Source organism: Panthera pardus, unplaced genomic scaffold, assembly GCF_024362965.1.
Source record: "Panthera pardus isolate Hobbes unplaced genomic scaffold, ASM2436296v1 HiC_scaffold_13, whole genome shotgun sequence".
In the NCBI taxonomy this organism is placed as follows: domain Eukaryota; kingdom Metazoa; phylum Chordata; class Mammalia; order Carnivora; family Felidae; genus Panthera; species Panthera pardus.
The window spans coordinates 155,327-178,252 of record NW_026526688.1 but is presented as its reverse complement, the minus strand read 5'-3'; the positions used below and the strand labels follow the sequence as shown (position 1 = coordinate 178,252).

General features: G+C 48.6%; 1 long non-coding RNA gene across 1 annotated transcript in view; it reads left to right on the top strand.

Annotated features, from left to right (window-relative positions):
* The window catches only part of LOC109260859 (uncharacterized), a 72,946-nt gene that overhangs the window by 43,586 nt on the left and 6,434 nt on the right, over positions 1-22,926 (top strand). Inside the window, exon 3 of the long non-coding RNA XR_008421501.1 lies at positions 13,905-14,061. This is a non-coding gene — a long non-coding RNA (uncharacterized LOC109260859). The remainder of the gene's footprint in view (positions 1-13,904; positions 14,062-22,926) is intronic.

The window sequence follows — 22,926 nt, the reverse complement described above, 5'->3', positions numbered from 1 at the left end:
AACATTGGCTTTACTGACCCAGGGCACCTGAGAGCAGGAAGGGCTTTGATTGCTCTCAGAGGACTCAGGGCCTCTGCCGCTGCCTCAGTACAGAGAGCAGAGCTGCATTTCCAGCAGGGTGTGCCGCCCGCACCAGGGGAGACTTTGGGAGCTTTGTAGCAACTTGGCATCTCCTGAGTCACCAGAGAGAATTTGCCTTATTGTACTGAGTGCTGAGGTGTGGGCGCTGGGTGGCTTCCCTGGGTAAGCTGGTTGCTGAGCTGCACAGGCCCTTGCATATTCTGGGCTGTTCCAGTGTTTCATTCCTCCCCTTCCCGGACAGTATTTGAACAAGACGCATTTTACTAAAGGTCTCGTGGATTGCAGGGTCCCACGACATCACCTCTTCGAAGAAGTTGATGGTTTCTTCCAGGTTCAGGCTTGTTTCTGGAAAGAAACCCTGACAGAAATTCAGAAGAATGGGAGCTGCATTCCTTTAGGACATGAATACATGAAATACTCCTCTTGGGAACTCCTAGAAGAATGAGCTGGGACCCACTTTCTGAGGCCTGCTGGAACCAGAGACCGAGGTAAGGGCACAAACTGTCCCCCACACCATACATGCTTCTTAAAAAAATTCATGGTTATTTTTCCAATTTAGTGAAGTGACTGCAAACTACAGAAAACCTGGTAGGTACCAGTCATTAATATATGTTAACTTTAATTTAAATTCCAGTGAGTAAAGATACAGTGTAGTATTAGTTTCAGGTGTACAATATAGAACAACCCTTCCACACATCACCCGGTGCTAATCCCAGGTGCACTTCTTAATCCCCAGCAGCTGTTTCACCCATTCTCCACCTTGTTCTGGAAGCCCTCAGTTTGTTTCCTAGATAAAAATCTGTCACTGTTTCCTCCCCCCTCCCCCCGCTTTGTTTTGTTTTATTTCCATGTGTTAGTGAAATCATCTGGTATTTGTCTTTGTCTGAAAGGCTTATTTCACCCAGGATAACATTCTCTCGCTACATCTAGCTCATGGCAAATGACAAGATTTCATGGTTTTACGGCTAAATATTACATTCCGTATACCACATCTCAATTTATTCATCACTTGATGGATGCTTGGGAAGTTTCCGTAATTTGGCTGTTGTGGAAAATGCTGCTGTAAACATCACGGTGCATTTATCCCTTTGAAGATTTTGTATTCTTTGTGGAAATACCTTGTAGTGAAATTTCTGGATTGTAAGGTACTTCTATTTCCAGGTTTTTTTAAATTTTTATTTTTTTATTTTTTGGAGATTCTCCATGATGTTTTCCATACTGGCTGCACCAGTTTGCATTCTTACCCACAGTCTGGTACGGTCCGTCTCAGAGTAGGGTTGGGGTTTGTGTTAGGTCCCAGGAGGCTCCAGGCCCCGAACCCACAGCAGGGCAGTGGTCTCCCCGAAGGGCTGAGTTGAGGGCACAAGGGAGGGTGCCGGTCAGGATCAGTGTTTGACTGCCAAGGCCACACACGTCGATGGGACACTGGATGGGGAGGCCTCAGGAATCCTCTCGGGCAGCTGCAGCCAGAACTGGGAAACGACATGGTGAGATGCCAGGTTCCATGCCGAGTGATCCTGCACCGCTTCTGGGCCCCAGGCACGTGGTGTTGTCAGACTTTAGTATTGGGTCCCCATGGGGAGAGAGACTTAGAGGGGTTAGGGTTGGTTCCAGGAACGTCGCCAGGCCCGAAGCAAGTCCATTTTTGTGATCTCCCTCGAGGGCTGAAGTGAGAGCCCATGCGACTGGGTGGCTCAAGTGTAGAGTTAGGGTTCCAGGCCAGATTAGGTTTCGGTGTGGGGGTCCTGTTCGCGGTAGGGTTAGGGTTAGGTCCCAGGAGGCTTCAGGCACTGTTCCCACAGCAGGGCAGTGGTCTCCCTGATGGGCTGCGTTGAGGGCACAAGGGAGCGTGCTGGTCAGGATAGGTCTTTAACTGCCACGGGCACACAAGTTGATTGGCCCCTGGACGGGGACGCCTCAGGAATCCTCTCGGGCAGTTGCAGGCAGACTGGGAAATGACATGGCGAGCTCCAGGTACCATGCCGTGTGAGCCTGCACCGCTTGTGGACCCCAGGCGCGTGTGTGGTGTCAGACATTACAATTGTGTCCCCATGGGAAGAGAGCATTAGCTAGGGTTAGGTTAGGGCCTGGGAAGTCACAAGGGCCGATTTGATTCCGGTCTCGTGATCTCCCTTGAGGGCTGAAGTGAGGGCACATGAGACAGGACGGCTCAATTGTAGGGTTAGGTTTTGAGGCCGGCATAAGTTTTGGTATGGGGATCCGGTTCGGGGTAGGCTTAGGGTTAGGTACAAGAGGTATCCAGGCTCCAAACGAACAGCAGGGCAGTTCTCTCCCTGAAAGGCTAAGTTGAGGGCAAAAGGGAGGATGCTGCTCAGGGTCAGTCTTTGGCTTCAAAGGCGACACAACTCAATCGGCCCTTGTTCTGGTATGTCTTAGGAATCCTCTCGGGCAGCTGCAGCCGGGCCTGGGAAACGACATGGTCACCTTCCAGGTTCCGTGCCAAGTGAGCCTGCACCGCAGGTGTACCACAGGAGTGTGGTGTTATCAGATTTCGGAATTGAGTCCCCATGGGGAGGACCTTAGCTAGGGTTAGGCTTCTGTCCAGGGACGTCGCCAGGGCCGAAGCGACTCCGGTGTCATGATCTCCCTTGAGGGCTGTAGTGATCGCCCATGCCACAAGGCGGCAAAAGTGCAAGGTTAGGTTTCGAGGCAGGCAAAGGATTTGGTGGAGGGTCTCGGTACGAGGTAGGGTTAGGGTTAGGTCACCGGAGGCTGCAGTCGCCGAACCCACAGCAGGGCAGTGGTCTCCCCGAAGGGCTGAGTTGACCGCACAAGGAGGGTGCCGGTCAGGATCTGTCTTTGGCTGTCAAGGCCACACACGTGGATGGGACCCTAACCGAGGGGGCCTCCGGAATCCTCTCGGGCAGCTGCAGCCAGGTCAGAGAAAGGACATGGTGAGGTTCCAGGTTCCATGCCGAGTGAGCCTGCACCGTTTCTGGACCCCAGGCGCGTGATGTTGTCAGACGTTAGTATTGGGTCCCCATGGGGAGAGAGTCTTGGCTAGGGTTAGGGTTTGGTCCAGGGACGTCGGCAGGGCCGACGCGATCCGGTCTCGTGATCTGCCTGAAGTGAGGGCCAATGAGGGCTCAAGTGAGGGTCAATGCCACAAGGCGGCAAAAGTGCAGGGTTAGATTCGAGGCAGGCTTAGGTTTCAGTGGAGATTCCCGGTTCGGGGTAGGGGTAGGGGTAGGGAAAGGGTTAGGTCCCAGGAGGCTACAGTTGCCGAACCCACAGAAGGGCAGTGGTGTCCCTGAAGGGCTGAGTTGAGGCTACAAGGGAGGGTGCAGGTCAGGATCCGTCTTTGGCTGCCAAGGCCACACATTTCGATGGGCCCTTGGATGAGGAGGCATCAGGATTCCTCTTGGGCACCTGCCGCCGGTCCTCGGAAATGACATGGTGAGCTTCCAGGTTCCATGCAGAGTGAGCCTACACTGCTTCCGGACCCCAGTCGTGTGCTGTTGTTCGACGTTGGAATTGGGTCCCCATGGGGAGGACCTTAGCTAGGGTTAGGGTTCGGTGCAGGGACGTAGCCAGGGCCGAAGCGACTCTGGTCTCATGATCTCCCTCGAGGGCTGAAGTGAGGGCCCATGGCAGAAGGCAGCTCAAATGCAGGGTTAGGATTCGAGGCAGGCTTAGGTTTCGGTAGAGAGTCCTGGTTCTGAGTAGGGTTAGGGTTAGGGTTAGGTCCCAGGAGGCTCCAGGCGCCGAACTCACAGCAGGGCAGTGGTTTCCTTGAAGGACTGAGTTGAGGGCGCAATGGCGTTTGCTGCTCTGGATCCGTCTTTGCAGCCATGGCCACACACGTGATTGGGACCCTGGTCGAGGAGGCCTCCGGAATCCTCTCGGGCAGCTGCAGCCGGGCCTGCGAAACGACATGGTGAGCTTCCAGGTTCCATGCCGAGTCAGCCTGCACCGCTTCTGGACCCCAGGCGCATCGTGTAATCAGACGTTGGAATTGGGTCCCCATGGGGAGAGAGCATTAGCTAGGGTTAGGGTTTGGTCCAGGGACGTCGCCAGGGCCGAAGCAACTCCGGTCTCGTGATCTTCCTCGACGGATGAAGTGAGGGCCCATACACAAAGGCGGCTCAAGTGCAGGGTTAGGGTTCGAGGCAGGCTTAGGTTTTGGTGGAGGGTCCCGGTTCGGGGTAGGGTTAGGGTTAGGTCCCAGGAGGCTCCAGACACGGAACCCACAGCAGGGCAGTGGTCTCCCCGAAGGGCTGAGATGAGGGCACAAGGGACGGTGCTGGTCAGGTTCCCTCTTTGACTGCCAAGGCCACACAAATGATTGGGCCCCTGGTCGAGTAGGCCTCCGGGTCCTATTGGGCAGTGCAGCCGGGATTGGGAAATGACATGGTTAGCTTCTAGGTTCCATGCCGAGTCAGCCTCAACCGCTTCTGGACTCCAGGCGCCTGGTGTTGTCAGACGTTGCAATTGGGTCCCCTTGGCGAGAGAGCATTAGCCAGGGTTACGGTTCGGTCCAGGGACGTCGCCAGGGCCGAAGCGACTCGGTTGTCGTGATCTCCCTCAAGGGCTGAAGTGAGGGCCCATGCATCAAGGCGGCTCAAGTGCAGGGTTAGGGTTCGAGGCAGGCTTAAGTTTTGGTGGAGGGTCCCGGTTCGGGGTAGGGTTAGGGTTAGCGTTAGGTCCCAGGAGGCTCCAGGCACCGAACCCATAGCAGGGCAGTGGTCTCCCCGAAGGACTGAGTTGAGGGCACAAAGGACGGTGCCGGTCAGGTTCCGTCTTTGGCTGCCAAGGCCACACACCTCTATTGGCCCCTGGTCGAGGAGGCCTCCGGAATCCTCCCGGGCAGCTGCAGCCGGGCCTGGGAAATAACATGGTGAGCTTCCAGGTTCCACGCCGAGTCATTCTGCACCTCTTCTGGACCCCAGGCGCATGGTGTTGTCGGATGGTGGAATTGGGTCCCAATTTGCAGAGTGCCTTAGCTAGGTTTGGGTTTTGGTCCAGGGACGTCACCAGGGCCAAAGCAACTCCAGTCTCGTGATCTCCCTCGATGGCTGAAGTGAGGGCCCATGCTACAAGGAGGATCAAGTGCATGTTTATGGTTTGAGGCACACAGGTTTCGGTGGAACTTCCCAGATAGGGGTCGGATTAGGGTAAGGTCCTAGGAGGCTCCAGGCGCCGAACACACAGCAGGGCAGTGGTCTCCCCGAAGGGCTGAGTTGAGGGCACAAGAGACCTTGACGGTCAGGATCAGCCTTTGGCTGCCAAGACCACACACGTCAATGAGCCCCTCGTTGAGGAAGTCTCCAGAACCCTCTCGGGCCATTGCAACCCCACCTGGCAAACGACATTCTGAGCTCCAGGTTCCATACTGAGTAAGCCTGAACCGCTTCTGGTACCCAGGCGTGTGCTGTTGTCAGTCAGTGGAATTGGGGCCCTATTGGGAGAGAGACTTAGCTAGTGTTAGGTTTTGGTACAAGGACGTCACCAGGGCCGACGCGACCCCAGTCTCGTGATGTCCCTCAAGGGCTTAAGTGACGGCCCATGCGACAAGGCGACTCAAGTGCAGGGTGAGGTTTCGAGGCAGGCTTAGGTTTCGGTGGAGGGTCCCGGTTCGGGGTACGGTTAGGGTTCGGGTTAGGTCTCAGGAGGCTCCAGGCGCCGAACCCACAGCAGGGCAGTGGTCTCCCCGAAGGGCTGAGTTGAGGGCACAAGGGAGTCTGCCGGTCACGATCCGTCTTTGGCTGCCAAGGCCTCACACGTGTCTGGGACCCTGGTCCAAAGGCCCTGGAATCCTCTCAGGCAGCTGCAGCCGGGCCTGGGAAACTATCCTGTGAGCTTCCAGTTACCATGCGGAGTAGGCCTGCACCGCTTCTGGACACCAGGCGCCTGGTGTTCTCAGACGTGGGAATTGTGTCCCCATAGGGAGGGAGCCTTAGCTAGGCTTAGGGTTTGGTCCAGGGATGTCGCCAGGGCCGAAGCGACTCCAGTCTCGTGATCTCCCTCGAGGGCTGAAGTGAGGGCCCATGCAGCAAGGCGGCTCAAGCGCAGGGTTAGGGTTCGAGGCAGGCTTAGGTTTCGGTCGAGGGGCCCGGTTCAGGGCAGGGTTAGGTATAGGGTTAGGTCACTGGAGGCTCCAGGCACCAAATCCACAGCAGGGCAGTGGTCTCCCCGCAGTCCTGAGTTGAGCACACAAGGGACGGTGACGGTCAAGATCAGTCTTTGGCTGCCAGGGCCACACACGTGATTGGGCCCTTGGTCAAGGAGGCCTCGGAATCCTCTTGGGCAGCTACAGCCTGGCCTGGGAAACGACATGATGAGCTTCCAGGTTCCATGACGAGTGAGCCTGCACCGCTTCTGGACCCCAGGCCCATGGTGTTGACAGATGTTGCAATTGGGTCCCAAGGGGGAAAGAGCCTTAGCTACGGTTAGGCTTTGGTCGAGGGATGTCGCCAGAGCCGAAGTGACTCTGGTCTCGTGATCTCCCTCGAGGGCTGAAGTGAGCGCCCATGCCACAAGGCGGCTCAAGTGCAGGGTTACGTTCGAGACAGGCTTAGGTTTAGGTGTAGGGTCCCGGTTAGGGGTACGGTTAGGGTTAGGGTAGGTCCTAGAAGGCTCCAGGTGCCGAACCCTACCAGGGCAGTGGTCTCCCCGAAGGGCTAAGTTGAGGGTACAAGGGACGGTGCTGGTCAGGATCCGTCTTTGGCTGCCGAGGCCACACACGTCAAGGGCCCCTGGTCAAGGATGCCTCCGAATCCTCTCGGTCAGCTGCAGACCGGCCTGGGAAACGACATCTTGAGCTTCTATGTTCCATGACAAGTGAGCCTGCACCGCTTCTGGACCCTAGGTGCGTGGTGTTGTTCAGACGGTGGATTTGGTTCCCCATGGGGAGAGAGCCTTAGCTAGGGTTAGGGTTTGCTCCAGGGACGTCACCAGGGCCGAAGCGACTCCGGTCGTGATCTCCCTCGAGGGCTGAAGTGAGGGCCCATGCGACAAGGCAGCTCACGTGCAGGGTTAGGGTTCGAGGCAGGCTTAGGTTGCGTTGGAGGGTCCCGGTTAGGGGTATGGTTAGGGTTAGGGTTAGGTCCCAGAGGGCTCCAGGCGCCGAACCCATACCAGGGCAGTGGTCTCCCTGAAGGGCTGAGTTGAGGACACAAGGGACGCTGACGGTCAGGATAAATCTTTGGCTGCCAACGCCACACACGTCAATGGGTCCCTGGTCAAGGATGCCTCTGAATCCTCTGAGGCATCTGCAGCCCGGCCTGGGAAACGACATGCTGAGAACAGGTTCAATGCCTTGTGAGCCTGTACCGCTTCTGGACCCCAGGCACGTGGTGTTGTCGGATGGTGGAATTGGGTCCCAATTTGCAGAGTGCCTTAGCTAGGTTTGGGTTTTGGTCCAGGGACGTCACCAGGGCCAAAGCAACTCCAGTCTCGTGATCTCCCTCGATGGCTGAAGTGAGGGCCCATGCTACAAGGAGGATCAAGTGCATGTTTATGGTTTGAGGCACACAGGTTTCGGTGGAACTTCCCAGATAGGGGTCGGATTAGGGTAAGGTCCTAGGAGGCTCCAGGCGCCGAACACACAGCAGGGCAGTGGTCTCCCCGAAGGGCTGAGTTGAGGGCACAAGAGACCTTGACGGTCAGGATCAGCCTTTGGCTGCCAAGACCACACACGTCAATGAGCCCCTCGTTGAGGAAGTCTCCAGAACCCTCTCGGGCCATTGCAACCCCACCTGGCAAACGACATTCTGAGCTCCAGGTTCCATACTGAGTAAGCCTGAACCGCTTCTGGTACCCAGGCGTGTGCTGTTGTCAGTCAGTGGAATTGGGGCCCTATTGGGAGAGAGACTTAGCTAGTGTTAGGTTTTGGTACAAGGACGTCACCAGGGCCGACGCGACCCCAGTCTCGTGATGTCCCTCAAGGGCTTAAGTGACGGCCCATGCGACAAGGCGACTCAAGTGCAGGGTGAGGTTTCGAGGCAGGCTTAGGTTTTGGTGGAGTTTCCCGGTTTGGGGTAGTGTAGTGTTAAGTTAGGACCCAGGATTCTCCAGGCGCCTAATTCACAGCAGGGCAGTGGTCTCCCCAAAGGGATGAGTTGAGGGCACAAGGGACGGTGACGTTCAGGATCAGTCTTTGGCTGCCAAGGCCACACATGTCGATGGGCCCCTGGTCGAGGACGCGTCCGAATCCTCTCAGTCAGCTGCAGACCGGCCTGGGAAACGACATGGTGACCTACCATGTTCTATGCCGTGTGAGTCTGCAACACTTCTGGACCCCAGGCGCATGCTGTTGACAGACGCTAGAATTGGGTCCCAAGGGGGAAGGAGCCTTAGCTACGGTTACACTTTGTTCCAGGGATGTCGCCAGGGCCGAAGCGACTCTGGTCTCATGATCTCCCTCCAGGGCTGAGGTGAGCACACATGAGACAAGGATGCTCAAGTGCAAGGTTATGGTTCGAGGCAGGCTTATGTTTCGGTCTAGTTTCCCAATTAGGGGTAGGGTTAGGGTAAAGGTTAGGTCCCAAGATTCTCCAAGCGCCGAATCCACAGCAGGGCAGTGGTCTCCCCGAAGGTCTGAGTTGAAGGCACAAGGGATGGTGACGGTCAGGATCAGTGTTGGCTGCCAAGGCCACACAAGTCGATGGGACCCTGGTCGAGGACACCTCCGAATCCTTTCGGTCAGCTGCAGACCGGCCTGGGAAACGACATGTTGAGCTTCCATTTCTATGCTTAGTGAGCCTGCACCGCTTCTGGACCCTCGGCGCATGCTGCTGTTAGACGGTGGAATTGAGTCCCCTTGGGGAGAGAGCCTTAGCTAGGGTTAGGGTTCGGTCCAGGGACTTCGCCAGGGTCGAAGCAACTCCGGTCTCCTGATCTCCCTGGAGGGCTGAAGTGAGGGCCCATGCGACAAGGTAGCTCAAGTGCAGGGTTAGGTTTCGAGGCAGGATTAGGTTTCATTGGAGGGACACAGATAAGTGTATGGTAGGGTTAGGGTTAGGTCCCAGGTGGCTCCCGGTGCCGAACCCACAGCAGGGCAGTGGTCTCCCTGCAGGGCTGAGTTGAGGGCACAAGGGACGGTAACGGTCAGGATCAGTCTTTGGTTACCAAGGCCACAAAGTCGATGGCCCCTGGTTGAGAAGGCCTCTGGAATCCTCTGGGGCAAATGCAGCCCGTACCAGGAAACGACATTTTGAGCTTCCAGGTTCCATGCCGACTGAGCCTGCACCGCTTCTGGACTCCAGGCGTTTGGTGTTGTCAGAGATTGGAATTGGGTCTCCATGGGGAGAGAACCTTAGCTAAGGTTAGGGTTTGGTCCAGGGAGGTCGCCAGGACCGAAGCGAGTCCGGTCTCGTGATCTCCCTCGAGGGTGGAACTGAGGGCCCATGCGACAAGTCGGCTCAAGTCCAGGATTAGGTTTTGAGGCAGGCTTAAGTTTTGTGGAGGGTCCCGGTTTGGGCTAGGATTAGGGTTAGGTTTAGGACCTAGGAGGCTCCAGGCGCCGAACCCACATCAGGGCTGTGGTCTCCCCGAAGGGCTGAGATGAGGGCACAAGGGACATTGACGGCCAGGATCATTCTTTGGATGCCAAGGCCACACACGTCGATGTGTCACTGGTCGAGAGGGTCTCTGGAATCCTCTCTGGCAGATGCAAACCGGCCTGGGAAACATGTTGAGCTTCCAGGTTCCATGCTGAGTGAGCTTGCACCGCTTCTTGCCCTGGCACGTGCTGTTGTCAGACGGTGGAATTGGGTCCCCATGGGGAGAGAGCCTTAGCTAAGTTTAGGGATCGTTCCAGGGACGTCACCAGGGCCGAAGCAACTCCGGTCCTGTGATCTCCCTTGAGGGCTGAAGTGAGGGCCCATGCGACAAGGCGGCTCAAGTGCAGGTTTAGGGTTCGAGGCAGGCTTAGGTTTCGGTGGAAGGTCCCGGTTAGGGGTATGGTTAGGGTTAGGGTTAGGTCCCAGGAGGCTCTAGTTGCCGAACCCACAGCAAGGAAGTGGTCACCCCGAGGGAGTGAGGTGAGGACACAAGGGACAGTGACGTTCAGTATCAGTCTTTGGCTGCCAAGGCCAGACACGTCGATGGGCCCCTGTTCGAGAAGGCCTCTGGAATCCTATCGGGTAGATGTAGCCCTGCCTGGGTTGAGCTTGTACGTTTCATACCAAATGAGCCTGCACCGCTTCTGGACCCCAAGCGCGTGGTGTTGTCAGACGTTGCAATTGGGTCCCCAGGGGGAGAGAGCCTTTGGTAGGGTTAGGGTTTGGTCCAGGGAGGTCTCCAGGGCCTAGGCGACTCCAGTCTGGTGATCTCCCTCGAGGACTGAAGTGAGGTCCCATGCGTCAAGGTGGCTGAAGTGCAGGGTTCGGTTCGAGGCAGTCCTAGGTTTCCGTGGAGGGTCACGTTTAAGGGTATGGTTAGGGATAGGGTTAGGTCCCAGGAGGCTCCAGGCGCTGAACCCACAGCAGGGCAGTGGTCTCCCCGAAGGGCTGAGTTGGGGGTACAAGGGAGAGTGCCGGTCAGGATCAGTCTTTGGCTGCCAAGGCCACACATGTCGATGGGCCCCTTGTCGGTGAGGCCTCAGGAATCCTCTTGGGCAGCTGTGTAGCCGGGCCTGGGAAATGACATGGACAGCTTCCAGGTTCCATGCCGATTGAGCCTCCACCGTTTCTGGACCCCAGGCAAGTGGTTTGTCAGATTTTGGTATTGGGTCCCCATGGGGAGAGTGCCTTAGCTAGGGTTAGGTTTCTTTCCAGGACGTCGCCAGGGTCTAAACGACTCCGGTCTCGTATTCTCCCTCGAGGCCTGAAGTGAGGGCCCATGCAACGGGGCGGCTCAAGTGTAGGGTTACGGTTCGAGGCTGACTTAGGTTTCGGAGGAGGGTCCTGGTTTTGGGTAGGGTTAGGTTTAGGTCCCAGGAGACTCCAGGCGCTGAACCCACAGTAGGACAGTGGTCTCCCCGAAGGGCTGAGTTGTGGGCACAAGTGAGCGTGCCGGTCAGTATCAGTCTTTGGTTGCCAAGGCGAGACACGTCCATGGGCCCCTGGTCGTGGATGCCACAGGAATCCTCTGTGGCCCGTGCAGCCGGACCTGGGAAATGACAGAGTGAGCTTCCAAGTTCCATGCCGAATGAGCCTGAACCGCTTGTGGATCACAGGCGTGTGGTGTTGTCAGACTTTGGTTTTGGGTCCCTAAGGGGAGAGAGCCTTAGCTAGTGTTTGGATTCGGTCCAGGGACGCCGCCAGGGCTGAAGCGACTCTGGTCTTGTGATCTCCCTCGAGGGCTGAAGTGAGGGCCCATTATATGGGGCTTCTCAAGTGTAGGGTATGGTTCTAGGTCCCCTTTATTTTCGTTGGAGAGTCCCCTTTTGGAGTGGGGTTAGGGTTAGCGTTAGGTCCCTGGTGTCTCCAGGTGCCAAACCCTCAGAAGCCAGTTGTCTCCACGGAGGTCTGAGTTTAGGGCAGAAGGTTGGGTGCCGGTCAGGATCACTTTGGCTTCCAAGGCCACAACCTCTCTGTGCGATGTTCTGGGAGGCCTCAGGAATCCTCTCGGGCTGTTGTAGCCGGGTTGGGAAATGACATGTTGAGGTTCCAGGTTCCATGCCGAGTTAGCCTGCACCGCTTCTGGACCCCGGTTGCATGGTGTTGTCAGACTGTAGTATTGGGTCCCCATGGTGAGAGAGCGTTAGGTAGGTTTAGGTTTCGTTCCAGGGACGTCACCAGGACCGATGCGACCCGAGACTCATGATCTCCCTTGAGGTCTGAAGTGAGGGCCTATGTGATGGTGGGTCTCAAGTATAGGGTCAGGGTTCGAGGTCGACTTAGACTTCGGTGGAGCTTTCCGTTTAGGGGTTGCATTAGGCTTAGGGTTAGGTCCCAGGATTCTCCAGGCGTTGAACCCACAGTTGTGCAGTGGTCTCCCCGAAGGTCTGAGTAGAGGGTACAGGGAGGGTGCCAATCAAGACCAGTCTTTGGCTTCCAATTTCACACAAATATATGGCCCCCTGTAGGGTAAGCCTCAGGAATCCTCTCGGGCAGCTGCAGCCGGGCCTGGGAAATGATATGGTGAGGTTCCACGTTCCATTCCGAGTGACCCTTTACTGCTTCTGGACCCCAGCCACGTGATGTTGTCAGAGGTTTATGGTTCGGTCCAGGAAAGTCGCCAGGGTCGAAGCAACATCAGTGTTTTGAATTCCATGGAAGGCTGAAATGAGGGCACATGTTCCGACATGGATCTGTTGTAAAGTTAGTGTGATATATAGGGTTAGGTGTAGGGTGAGTATTCTGGTTAGGGTTACCATTAGGTTTAGGGTTAGCTCCCTGGAGGCTCCGGGTTGTTACCCCAGAGCAGAGCAGGTGTATCCCCAAAGGGCTGAGTGGAGTCACAAGGGTGTGTGCCGGTCAAGATTATTCTATGGGTTCCAAGGCTAGACATATGTATGTGCCACCCTTACTGTAGGCTTCAGGAATCCTCTCGTGAAGCTGCCGTCTCGCTTTGGAAATGACATGGTGATATTCCACGTTCCATGTCGAGTATTTCTTCATCAATTCTGGAACCCATGTGCATGCTGTTATTAGAAAATGTACAAATGTATATTTTCTGGTGGAATGATATCTCCCTTGATGTCTTTGCAGTGTTAAAGTGCCCTTCTATGTATGCATGAGTATCAATTCTTTACTTTAGGATTTCAGTGTTTTGTGTATTGGATTCTCTCAGGTTGAGCACATGTATGTTTACAATTGTTGTATCTTTCATTGGATTATACCTTTTATCATTATAATTTCCTTCTTTCCCTCTTCTTAGAGTTTTATTTTTAAATGTAAAAGGATGTCAACTTTTCATTGAAATATTCTTCACACATTTGTTGTATTAGTTTTAGGCATACATTGTAGTCATTCCATATGTCTATAAATTATGTTGTCCTTCAGCACAAGTGAAAGCATGCAACAGTATTATTACAGGATTAACTCTATTCAATTGGCTATCTCTTGTATCCCTAGGACTCATTCGTTCCATAGCTGGAAGCAGTTATCTCTCTCTCAAAGGTGTCAATTCTTTATCTAACCTAAATACTCTGGTGGTAAACACAATTACTTGCTCAGCATGTGTAAATTGGCCGTCTATTTTTCTGTGGACATTGCTTAAAACATTACAAATGATGTCATTATGTTAATAAATTCTGTTTCATTCTTCACTCAAAAAAAAGGAGAAGGAAAAGGTTTCTTTGTGTCCCAGGCCCTGTCACTAAGACCCTTCCCATTGTGGAGAACAGGCAGAGTTGCCCAGAGCACCTTCAGTCCCTCAGCTGAGCGACCAAGGCCTTCAACTTTGCAGGAATTCCCATGGTAGCCAGCAGAGAGAGCTCAAGCACCACAGACCCGGAGGGGCGGCCTCCTCTGCCTAGGCAGTGATGGCCAGCAGAGGGCGCACCATCAGCTTTTCTGACCCAGGGCACTTCAGAGCAGGAAGGGCTGCTGCTGCTCCCAGAGGACACAGGGCCTCTACCACTGTCTCAGGACAGAGAGCAGAGCTGTGTTTCCAGCGGGTTCTGCCGCCCGTCCCAGGGGAGACCTTGGGAACTTTGCAGCAACTTGGCATCTCCTGAGTCGCCAGAGAGAAGCTGCCTTGTTGTACTGAGTGCTGAGGAGGGGGCGCTGGGTGGCTTTCCTGGGCATGATGGTTGCAAAACAGCATAGGCCCTTGCATTTTCTGGGTTGTTCCCGTGTTTCATTCCTCAACTTCCTGGACAGTATTTGAACAAGTCGTATTTTACTAAAGGACTTGTGGATTGCAGGGTTCCACGACATCACCTCATAGATACAGTCGATGGTTTGTTCCAGATTCAGGCTTGTTTCCGGGAAGAAACCCTGACAGAAATTCAGAAGAACGGGAGCTGCATTCCGTTAGGACTTGAATACACGAAATGTTTGTCTCAGGACCTTCTAGAAGAATGAGCTGTGACCCACTTTCCGAGTCCTGCTGGAACCAGTGACCGAGGTAAGGGCACAAACTGTCCCCCACAACATACATGCTTTTTTAAAAAATTTATGGTTATTTTTCCAACCTAATGAAGTGATTGAAAACTACAGAAAACCCCGTAGGTAGGTGTCTTAACCTTCTGATATCTATTACTTTAAATTGCACTTAGTAAACATACAGTGTAATATTAGTTTCAGGTGTACAATGTAGAGCAACACTTCCATGCGTCACCTGGTGCTCATCCCAGGTGCACTTCGTAATCCCCAGAAGCTGTTTCATCCATTCCCCCACCTCATTGTGGAACCCCTCAGTTTGTTTTCTAGTTAAGAGTGTTTGTCACTGTCTCCTCCCCCCCCCCACTTTGTTTTGTTTCATTTCCATGTGTTAGTGAAATCATCTGGTATTTGTGTTTCTCTGACAGGCTTATTTCACCCAGCATAACATTCTCTCCATCCACCTCGTGGAAAATGACAAGATTTCATGTTTTTATGGCTAAATAATATTACATTCCATATACTACATCTCAGTTTATTCATCAGTTGATGGATGCTTGGTCAGTTTCCGTAATTTGGCTTTTGTAGAAAATGCTGCTGTAAACTCATGGTGCATGTATCCCTTTGAAGAATTATTTTTGTATTCTTTCTGTAAATACCTCGTAGTGAAATTGCTGGATCGTAACATAGTTCTATTTCCATTTTTTTTTTGACGAATCTCCATGTTGTTTTCCAGAGTGGCTGCACCAGTTTGCATTCCTTCCCACAATGCAAGAGGGTTCCTCTTTCCCCACATCCTTGCCAACACCTGCTGTCTCATCATTCATTGATTTTAGTCATTTTCACAGATGTGACGTGTTATCTCATTGTACTTTTGAATTGTATTTCCCTGAAGACGAGTAATGCTGAGCATCTTTTCATGTGTCTCTTGGCTATGTTTATGTCACCTTGGGAAAATGTCCATTCATGTCATCTGCCCATTTTTAATTGGATTTCTCATTTTTTGGGTGCTGTATAACTTTATATATTTTGGACAGTAAACCTTTATCAGATGTCGTTTACAAATATTATTCTGTAGGTGTTTTAGTTTTGTTGATTATTTCCTTTGTGACAGAAGCTTTTTATTTTTATGAAGTCCCATTATTTTTGCTTGTGTTTCCCTTACCTCAGGAGATATATCTACAAAGATGTTTGTACAGCCAATGTCAAATAAGATACTGCCTGTGTTAGGTATCCTCTGGGATTTTTATGGTTTCAGGTTTCACACATAGTTCTTTATTCATGTTGGATTTATTTTTGTGTATGTTGTAAGAAAGTGGTCCGTTTGTGTTTTTGTTTTGTTTTGCAGGTTGCTGTCTAGTTTTTCCAAAACCACATGTTGAGGAGACTTTTTTTAAGTTTATGTATTTATTTTTGAGAGAGAGAGAGAGAGAGGGAGAACATGCAGAAGAGGGTCAGAGAGAAATGGAGAGAGAGAATCCCACGCATGCTCTGCACTGCCCTGAGATCATGGTTGGAGCTGAATCCACAGTCACACGCTGTGGAGACACACATGTGTCCCAAGAGTATCTTTTTTTACCCATTGGATATCCTTTCCTGCTTTGTTGAGAATTAATTGACCATATATGTATGAGTTCATGCCTGGGTTTCCATTCTATTGGTCTCTGCGTCTATGTTTTTGTTGTTGTTGTTGGTTGCCAGTACCATACTGTTCTGTTCAGTACAGCTTTGTAATATAACCTAAAGTCTAGAAGCGTGATGTCTCCAGCTTTAGTTTTGGTCTTCAATTTCTTTTGGCTGTTTGGGGTCTTTGTCACTCCATACATATTTTGGGACTATTTGTTCTAGTTCTGTGACAAATGTTTTGTTTGTGTGATAGGGATTTCATTACATGTGTAGATTGTTTTGTGGAGTGTAGACCTTTTAACAGTATTTTGTTCTTCCTATCCGGGAACATGAAATGTATTTCCTTTTCTTTGCGTCCTCTTCCATTTCTTTCATCAGTGTTTCAAAGCCTTTAGAGTACAGATCTTTTACCTCTTTGGTTAGGTTTATTCCAGGTATCTTGGGGTATTTGGTGCACCTGTCAATGGGATTGACCCCTTACTTTCTCTTTCTGTTAATTCATTATTTGTCTACAGAAATGCAATAGATTTATGTACATTGATTTCTGTATATTTTGATTTGTTGAATTCATGTATCAATTCTAACAATTTTGAGGGGAATCTTTCATGTTTTCTATAGAGAGCATCATGTCATTTCCAAATAGTGAAAGTTCTATTTCTTCCTTGCCAGTTTGGATGCTTCTTATTTCTTTTTGTTGTCTGATTGCTGTGGCTATAACTTACAGTACTATGTGGAATAACAGTGGTGAGAGGGATCATCCCTGTCTTGTCCCTGACCTTGGAAGAAAAATTTCAATTTTTCCCCATTGAGGATGAGATGAGCTGTGGGTTTTTCATAGATGGCCTTTATTATGTGCAGGTAGGTTGAGTACCAATATACTTGCTAGGGGGTTTTATCGTGAATGGACGTGACATTTTGTCAAATCGTTTTCCTGCATGTCTTGAAAGCATCATATTGTTCTTATCCTTTCTTCTATTACTGTGGTGCATCATGTTGATTGATCTGTGAATGTGGAACCACCCTTGCAGTCCGGGAATATATCCCACTTGATTATGGTAAATGATTCTATTAATGTATTATTGACTTTAATTTGAAGGTATCTTGATGTGAATTTATGCATACATATTCATCGGGATATTGGTCTGTAGTTTTATTTAAATTTTTAAAAACATATTTAAAGTATTTATTTACTTAGAGACATAGGGTACATAAAAGTGAGGGAGGGGCAGAGAGACAGGGAGAGGGAGAATCCTGGCCATGCTCCACACTGTCAGCACAGGGTCCAACGTGGGACTCGAATCCATGCGCTGCAAGATAATGTCCTAATCCAAAATTAAGATTTGGACACCAAACCCACCGAGCCACACAGGAGCCCCGGCAGTTTTCATTTTTAGTGGAGGCTTTAACTGGTTTTGGTATCAAGGTAATGATGGCCTCATAAGATGAATTTGTAAGTTTTCCTTCTTTTTTTATTTTTTGTAATAATTCGAGAAGAATACATATTATCTCTTCCTTAAATGGATGGTGGAATTCATTAGTGAAGCCATCTGGCCCTGAACTCTTGTGTTGGGGGGAAATTTTTTATTACTGATTTGATTTCTTTCTGTTTTCAGATTTTATGTATCTTTCCGTTTCAGTTTTGGTAGTTTGTGTGTTTCTAGGAATTGTTCCATTTTTCTCAGAGTGTCCAATTTGTTGCATATAGATTTTCATAATATTATCTTCTAACTGTATTTTTGTGGTGTTGACTGTTATTTCTCCTGTGTTATTTGTGATTTTATTTGAGTCCTTTCCTTCTTCTTTGTGAAAAGTATGCCTAGGAGGTTTTCATGTTGATTACTGTTTTCAAGGAACCAGCCCCTGGTTTCATTGATTTGCTCTAGTGTCTTTTTGGTTTCTATATTCCTTATTTCTGCCTTAATCTCTATTATTTCCTTCCTTCGGCTGTTCTCATTCCTTTAGTTATAAGTTAGGATTGTTTGGGATTTTTCTTGCTCTTTATGGTAGGCTTGTACTGCTATATACTTCCATCATAGACTGCTTCTGCCGCATTCCAAATATTTTTACCAGTGTATTTTCATTTTCATTAGTTTCGGTGTATTTTCTCATTGATTTCCTGTTTGACCCATTCATTTGGTAGCATGTTATTTAACCTCCCTTTAATTGTGGCCTTTCCCCCTTAGTGTGTGTGTGTGTGTGTGTGTGTGTGTGTGTGTGTGTGCGTGCGCACACGTGGTTAACTTCAAGTTTCTTAGCTTCGTGGTCAGAAAAAATGCTTGGTCTGATCTCTGCCTTTGGGTACCTATTGAGGCCTGATTTGTGACCTAGAATGTGATCAATTATGGAGAATGCCCCATGTGCACTTGAAAAGAATGTGTATTCTGTCATTTTAGTATGGAGTGTTCTGAATATATCTGTTAAACCCATCTGGTCCAGTGTGTCATTCAAAGCCATTGTTTCCTTGTTGGTTTTCTGTTTACAGGTTCTGTCCATCGATGTGAGTTATGTGTTAAAGTCCTCTAATATCGTTATATTATTATAAATGAGTTCTTTTATTGTTGTTGTTAAATGTTTTATATACTTGCTGGTTGCATGTTGGGGGCATCAAAATTTACAATCATTGGATCTTCTTGTTTGGTTGTCCCCTTTAGTATGAGATAGTGTTCGTCTTCATCTCTTGTTACAGCTTTATTTATTTTTTAAATTTAAGTCTTAGTTGACATACAGTGCATTCTCGGATTCGTGAGTAGAATTCAGTGATTCATCCCTTACATACAACACCCAGTGCTCATCACAACAAGTGCTCTTCTTAATACAGGTCCCCCATCTAGCCCAGAGCTGACCCATCTCCCTCCATGAATCTTCACTTTTTTTTCTCTATCATTAAGAGACACATGTGGTTTGTTACCACTCTTCTCTTTTCCTGCCCCCTTCCCATGTTTTCATCTGATTTGTTTCTTCAATTACACATGAGTGAAATGATATATTTGTCTTTCTCTGATTGACATATTTCACTTAGCATAACACATTCTAGATCCATCCACATCGTTGCAAATGACAGGATTTCATTCTTTTTGAAGCTGAGACATATTTGATTGTATATACGTATGTATGTATGTATGTATGTATGTATGTATGAATGAATATATACACGTACACACACACACACGCGTATACATGAATACACAGACACACACATACACAGACCCCACAACTTCTTTATACCTTCATCACTTGTTGGATACTTGGGCTTTCTCCATAATTTAGCTACTGTTGATAAAGCCGCTATAAATATTGGGTGCATGCAATTTTCTACTAGGTATTGACCTAAAGGGTACCAAACTACAGTCTCAATTTTAAAGTTTTTTTGCCCGATATAAGTATGGGTACTGGGTTTCTTTTGATATTATTGGCATGATAAATGTTTTTTCATTCCCTCAATTTAAATCTGCAGGTGACTTAAGTCCAAATAAGGCTTTGTAGACAGCACCTAGATAGGCCTTGTTTTTTTTTTTTTGTTTGTTTGTTTCTTTTCTTTTTCTTTTCTTTTCCTTTTTTTTTTTTGTGTCCATTCTGTCTCCCTATCCAATGTCTTTTGATTGGAGCATTTATCGATTTACATTAGAGTAAGTATTGATAGGTATATATTTAGTGCCCTACTAGTTGTTTTACCATTGTATCTTGATGTTTTCTCTGATCCTTTCTGTCTGTAACAATTTTGGTCTTTCATTTCCACTAAAAGAGCCCGATTTATATATTCTTTACTTTTGACTGGTAGTATATTTCTTTACTTATTTTTAATATTTTTTTCTTTTTTAAAATTTAAGCCCAAGTTAGTTACCTTATAGTGGAATAGTTTCAGGATTAGAATTTAGTGATCCGTCAATTACAAAATATATCCAGTACTCATCCTAAGTGCTGTCTCTAATGCCCATCACCCATTTAGCCCATACCCCTATTCAGTAACTCTCCAGGAACCCTGAGCTTCTTCCCTCTATTTAACGGTGTCTTATCATTTGACTCCATCTCTGTTTGTATCTTATTTTTGCTTTCCTTTCACTACGTTCTTCAGTGTTATGAATTTTCTCATCTGTGGAATTTAATATGATGTGTCTTTCTCTGACATATTTTGCTTATCATAATAAAGTCCAGTTCACTCCACGTTGTTGAAAATAGCAAGATTTCACTCCTTTTGATCACCATGTAATATTCCATTGTATGAATATACATCTTCTTTATCCATTCATCTGTCAATGGTCATTTGGCCTCTTTGCATAATGTAGCTATTGTTGATAATGCTGCTATAAACATTAGAGTGCATGTGCCACTTGGAGTCAGCATTAATGTATCCTTTGTGTAAAAACCTAGTAGTGCAATTGCTGGGTCCTAGTGCAGTTCTATTTTTGGTTTTTGTAGCGAATCTCCATACTATTTTCCAGAGTGGCTACACCATTTTGCATTCCCACCACCATTGCAAAAGCTTTCCCTTTGCATCCTTGCCAACATCTGTCGTTTCCTGAGATGTTAATTTTAGCTATTCTGATCGGCGTGAGGGGATATCTCATTGTGGTTTTGATGTATATTTCACTTATGAGGAATGAGGTTGAGCATCTTTTCACGTGTGACCAATCTGGATGTCCTGTTAAAGTGTCTCTTCATGTCTTTTGCCCATTTCTTCTCTGGATTATTTGGTTTTTGGGTGTTGAGTGTGATAAGTTCTTGATAGATTTTGGATACTAACCCTTTATCTGATATGTCACCTGTAAATATCTTCTCCCATTCCATTAAGTTTCCTTTTAGTTTTCCTGATTGTGTCCTCTGCTGTGCAGAAGCTTTTTATCTTGAGGTCCCAATAGTTTATTTTGGTTTTATTGCCCTTGCTTCTGGAGAAATGACAAGCAAGAAGTTGTTGCGGTCAGGATCAAAGAGGTAGGTTGCCTGTTTTCTCCTCTAGGATTTTGATGGTTTCCTGTCTTACATTTAGATGTTTCATCCATTTTGAGGTGTGTGTGTGTGTGTGTGTGTGTGTGTGTGTGTGTGTGTGAGAGAGAGAGAGAGAGAGAGAGAGAGAGAGAGAGAGAGAGAAGTTTAAGAACATAGTCCAGGTTCATACTTGTCACTGTCCAGGTTTCCCAGTACCATTTGCTGAAGAGACTCTTCTTTTTCCTTTGGATATTCTTTCCTGCTTTGTGAAAGATTATTCAGCCATATGTTTGAGGCTCCATTTCTGGGTTCCATATTCTGGTCCTTTGATCTATGTGTCTGTTCTTGTGCCCGTACCATACTGTCTTGATGATTGCGGCTTTCTAATGCACCATAAAGTCCAGAGTTGTAATGTCTCCATCCTTGTTTTTCTTTTTCAACATTACTTTGGCTCTTTGGGATCTTTTCTGGTTCCATACAATTTTAGGATTGTTGTCTCTAGCTCTGTGAAAAATGCTGGTGTTATTTTGATAGGAATTACATGGAATTTGTCGATTGCTTTGGATAGTATTGACATTTTAACAATATTTGTTCTTCTAATCCATGTACATGGGATTTTTTTTCATTTCTTTGTGTCTTCTTCAACTTCTTTTATAGACGCTGTATGGTTTGTTCTTTTAATTTTTTAATGTTTATTTATGTTTGAGAGAGTGAGCAAGCAAGTGAGAGCGCATGAGCGGTGGGGGGCGGGGGGGGGGAGGGCAGAGAGAGAGAGAGAGGGAGACACAGACTCTGAGGCAGGCTCCAGGCTCTGAGCTGTCAGCACAGAGCCCGTCAAGGGACTCAATCCCACAAATGCAGGATCATGCCCAGAACCGAAGACGGCACTTAACCGACTGAGCCACCCAGGAGACCCTGTATTGTTTTAACTGTACTGATCTTTTCCCTCTTTGGTTGGGTTTATCCCTGGGTATTTTATGGTTTTCAGTGCAGTTGTAAATGACATCAATTCCTTGATTTCTCTGTTGATTCATTACTGGTGTATAGAAATGCAATCAACTTCTGCATATTGATTGTATATTCTGATACTTTCCTGAATTCCTGTATCAATCCTAGAAGTTTTTTGGTGGAGTCATTCAGATTTTCCACGGAGAGTATTGTGACTGTGAGCAGGGAAATATTGATTCCTCCTAGCCAACTTGGACACTTTGTATTCTTTTTGATGTCTAATTGCTGAGGCTAAGACTTCCAACAGTATGGTGAATAACAGTGCTGAGAGTGGACATCCCCGTCGTGTTCCTGACCTTAGGGGGAAAGCTCAGTTTTTCACCACTGAAGATGATATTAGCTGTGGGACTTTCATATCTGGATATTCTCATGTTGAGGAATGATACTTCTATCCCTCCTTTCATGAGGTTTTTTTTTTTTCACCAAGAAAGAATGCTGCTGCATTTGTCAAACGTTTATTCTGCATCTATTGAGAGGATCATGTGGTTGTTATCCTTTCTTTTATCAATGTGATGTATCACATCAGTTGATTTGCAGATATTGAATCTATTGTGCATTCCAGGAATAAAATCCACCTCATTGTCCTGAATAATCCTTTTTATGTATTGTTGGATCCGGTTTGCTACTTTTTGTTGAGAATTTTCGCATCCAGGTTCATCAGGGAAATTGGTCTGTAGTTTTCCTCTCCGGTGGGGTCTTTGTCCAGTTTGGACTCAAGGCCATGCCGGCCTCATAGAATGAGTTTGGAAATGTTCCTTCCATGTCTCTGGCCATGACCTTATCTTGTTCTTTCATTGGGATGCATTCCTCTTATCTTGGCATTTTGGTTGAGTATTTACCTTCTCTGTTACCAAAGCTCATTATGTTACCTGCCTCTGGGATGAATGGCTTTATGAAGAGGAGATCATCTAGTGTCCAGGGCCTGGCACATCACGGAGTGTCTGTGGTGTGTGTTGCATGCACTGTTTTGTGTTCTGGCTGCACTATCCTTCAAGCCAGTTGTATGAGCAATGTATGGTCCTTGGCCAGAATGTTGTGAGACTTTTCTAGGTCTGCTCCGATCTGCTTGTTAAGTGAGACTTGAAATGATTGCCACTAGAAGTGAAGCCCTGCATAACTGTCTGGTCAAGAGAGGTGGTATGGTCATGGGCTTCCCCTGGTCTTCTGGGGAAGGGGCCAGCTCCATTGGGACTGAAGCAAGATTGAATGACCTTGAAGGCCAGTCTCGCCAGAACACAGGAAGTTGGGGTTGTCGTAAGCAGCTTAGGCACCCAGTGTGGGGATTGCCTTGGTTCCAGCAGATGGCTCTGTGGTTTTTTTTTCCCGGGGGGGG